The sequence below is a fragment of the Agelaius phoeniceus genome, chromosome 2, assembly GCF_051311805.1.
Source record: "Agelaius phoeniceus isolate bAgePho1 chromosome 2, bAgePho1.hap1, whole genome shotgun sequence".
NCBI lineage: Eukaryota > Metazoa > Chordata > Aves > Passeriformes > Icteridae > Agelaius > Agelaius phoeniceus.
The window spans coordinates 93,554,950-93,558,727 of NC_135266.1; the positions used below are offsets into that span (position 1 = coordinate 93,554,950).

The 3,778-nt window shown below is 40.5% G+C and overlaps 1 long non-coding RNA gene across 1 annotated transcript; it reads left to right on the plus strand.

The window, feature by feature from the left end:
* The first annotated feature begins 546 nt into the window (after window positions 1-546).
* Window positions 547-3,044, plus strand: LOC143693480 (uncharacterized). Its single transcript, XR_013181182.1, has 3 exons — window positions 547-817; window positions 1,190-1,280; window positions 2,382-3,044. It is a non-coding gene; the product is annotated as an uncharacterized LOC143693480 (long non-coding RNA).
* The last annotated feature ends 734 nt before the right edge of the window (window positions 3,045-3,778 follow it).

The following is a 3,778-nucleotide window of genomic DNA, read 5'->3' on the forward strand; positions in this document are numbered from 1 at the left end:
AAAAACCCAAAAAACCAACAACAACAACCAAAAAAAAGGTAGAAACAAGTATGGGAATATCAGTTGAAAATAATTCTCTGCTCTAGTGTTTTCCAGAATACAGCTTCAGAAACAGTAGCTCTGAATGACATGGATCTCATCACCTACCCTAATAAATGGCTAATTCTGAAATGTGCTGACATCTTCAACAGCTACTTCACTTTCGATTTTTTTTTGGTGTAAATGTCATTAAATCCTTTCTCTTCTGCTTGGGGTTAGCTGCAGCTTAGCTGCAGCTGCCCATTTCCATCTGTGGAAATTCCTTACTTCCTACCATCCTGTCACACAATGCAAGAAATGAAATAAATCTAGTGCCATATTGAAAATGTAAGGGCTATATGTATCTATTATCTAGCCAGGCTATTGTAGTGCACCTTATATGTCCCAAGGGTTTTGTGTGGTGTTTTCATACATGTGATTAACAATCAGAACCTCCCACATACTAAATTTATTTAAATGCAATTGTCATTCCCTTGAAAAAACCTTTTTTCCTCAAAACATTTGTAGTTGTCATTGTTCTATATATGCAGCAGCAGAGCAGTCCTGTCTTCCTGATGCAAGTCAAATTCCAGACCTCTTTCCAGAGCTCTACTTTGGACACAGAATATCTTTCAGGAGCAGAAAAGCCTTTACAGCCCTATGGCTGGTCATTGCATGGGCTAGGCAAACACAGAATATATCTGCAAGAGACAGGATCCCCCACACTGCAGACTACACGTGGGTAAATGGAGAAATGTCTGCATGAGAAGTGACTCAGAAGACACCATCAAAAGGAAAGGTAACAGCCAAAATAAAATCCTCATGCTCTGTGATAAAGGCTCCTTGAATCAGAAATGTCAGGGGTTTTGGTTGGGTTTTTTCTTACCACTGTTCCTCTTGTCTGTATTTGAATACATGTTAGTGAATGTGGGTTATTTGTTTTAAAGTCTCTTTCTTCCTTATCAAAGGCTGTCTTCTGACTTCACTCTGTGTTTTGCTGGAAAGATGCATTTAGTAATGTAAATGTGATTCTTCCCTGTGGCAGCTGCAAAGAATGGCACAATTCTGTCTGTGCTTGCATTAGTAGTACATATTTGCACAGAAAGAGAGCATTTGATAGATGGGAGGAATGGCTCAGGGATTTTTACTGTGTTGTGTCCCATCCTTTCAGCTCTAGGACATCAGTCTATACCCAGCCCTGGATGAGTTCCAGTGTCCAACCAGAGGAGCAGAGCAGGACAACCCAAAGCTGGCAGGAGCAGGTGGGCAGGACATGAGAATTTGATTTGATACTGAGCCTTCACAAGCCTGCAAACATTTCTCTTTCCCAAGTGTTGGTATGAACAGTTAAATGCAATGTGAAATTCCTCCTTTGCATGTAGTCCCTTGGCATGCAATAAGCTACTGGAATTTAAATGATGGACCCTGCCTATCAATTTTTGAAGCCTTATCTGTTTGTTCTCTGCAGTGATTCTTTAAAAAACCAGACCTGTCAGGTCTCACAGGTCTGGAGAAGACTCTGCCCATGTCCATCCCTTGGGACCCTCCAGTTTGTCCCATATCTCAGGTGCTTCCAGCACAGCAACCTGCAACCTCACCATTTTTTTTTTTTTTTTTTTTTTTTTTTTTTTTTTTTTTTTTTTTGCTAGGATAAGCTGATTTCCCTTCAGGGGACTGGGGAGCAGGATGGGGTGGTTGTTTTTTTTTTTTTTTTTTGTTTTGTCATTAGGATGCACAATTCCAGCCAAATATGTGGTCCTGCTGTACAGTTGTGAGAGTTTCTATGGAGCAGCATTAAGTGAGGACTGCAGGCACGGTGAAAGATATAGGAATACCCTGTGAGAACCAGAGATTAAAGGGGTTAAAATTCCCCAGTGCAATTTCTCTGCTTCTTTTCCCCAAGGGAAATCAAAGCCTCTGGGGTTTTTTCAAGGCTTACACCTGACTATAAGAAGTATGGGGGTTTTGTTTTCCCTCCAGTGGGGGAATGGAAACCATACTATGAACCTATGATTAATCACAACAAACCAGCAGCTCATGGCTAGAATACTAACTATGGAATACACAAGCAATGCTTTTGTGATCAATCTGCAAGGGTGGTTTTTTAAAGGGGGAAAAGAAAAAAAGCCCTGCCAAAAATGTGTTGAGTATTTTCAAATAATGAGTACATTCGAGGAAATTTTGATTTTGCTCAGGGACCATCTGTGAGCAGAGAAAGGGACTAAATTCTTTCAGCAAATTACTGGCTGCAAATTATTTTCTCAGCAGTAGTTATGAATGTTGTAACTGCACAGCTGAAAATGTATTATTAAGCTGAGAACTGGGGGTTTAGGGAACACAGATTTTGAATTCTTCTATTTTAGGTGTTTTTTTAAGTGTCCCATGGCACAAGAGACACCTTCAGCTGGAAACATCATGAAGTTCAAAAGGAGCACCACATGCTAAAGTACTCCAACATGATGGGCAAGGATAAGTTTTAGATCATATTCATGTGGGAGCATCTGCAGATGTATAAGGGTTGGGGTTTGGATACAAAAATGAACTATCTGAGCTGCTGACGTAGAAAGATATTGTAAATAAAGTCTGCTGAATGGGTTTGAAGCAGGAGAATTTGATGTTTGGGAGCTCAGTTGGTTGCTCAGTGCTGGGACTGCCATGGCAAGCAAAGCCCTCAGATGGGCACCTGAGCAAGGGCTGGTCTGAAGTTACGGAGTGAAGAGGGAGTTTCCTTGCTGGCCCCTTCATTTCACCAGGGTGGGGAATTGAGATGGATGGTGGAATTTCCAAATGGTCCATGGCCCATCAGAGTGCTGGAAGTCACTCCCAGCTTGAACACTGCTGCATCTCACAGGTGGGTGGCTGCTGCTAGCCCTGTGCCTGGCCTTGTGCAGATCATTGCTCCCAGAGGCACGATTTAGTGAAATAAAACCTGCGACTACCCGCTCTCAGGATTCAGTTTTTTGAAATATGGGCTTGACATGGAACTGAAATTAAAACCCTAATTCTTGAAAAATGTTTTCTATTAAAGAATATTCTGGGGAAATGATTTTGTGTGTGTATTTAACACTTGATTCAATATGTATTTTATTTTGATGAAAATGAAGTGTCTTTCATTTAAACTGTTTCTTCTTCTGTTATATAATGTGCCAGAGAATACATTTTCTAGAATTATCTAATGAAAAATAATCTCATGAAAGAAAACCAGAGATATTTTCCCCTTCTCCTTGCTTTCCCCAAGAAATTCTGGCTAAATTTACCTAATTTCATGTCACTTTTTTCTTTCAGAGAAACAGCAAGGCCTGCTGTATAAAGCCCTGTAATCACCACTTGCACACTTTACTGTAACCAAAAAAAAAAAAAAAAAGAAAAAATCAGATTGCATGATGTGAAATAATCCCATTATATTGCAGTTAATTGAATCCAGGAATACTTTAATCAAGCTGGGTGTAGACCAAAATGCCTGCTTGAAGACCTCAGAGATGTTCAGATCTCAATACAAATTTTGCAGATTAGTTTGAGCTTTGGAACACTATTCCTAACTCTTGAAGCTTTGGCTGAGGCCTGATGGGTGGAGGAGTGGAGGCAAAATTCTCTCACCTGTCTAATGTGCGATTCCTATGCCTTCCTCTGTTGTAAATGGTCTTTTTACCATTAGGGACAAGAGCCTGGGCTTGCCATAAGGGATCAAATTATCACTCATTTCCTAACCTAAACAGGTCTGAACTGGTCTTCTTCCCCATCTGGAAGGCTAGTTGATTGC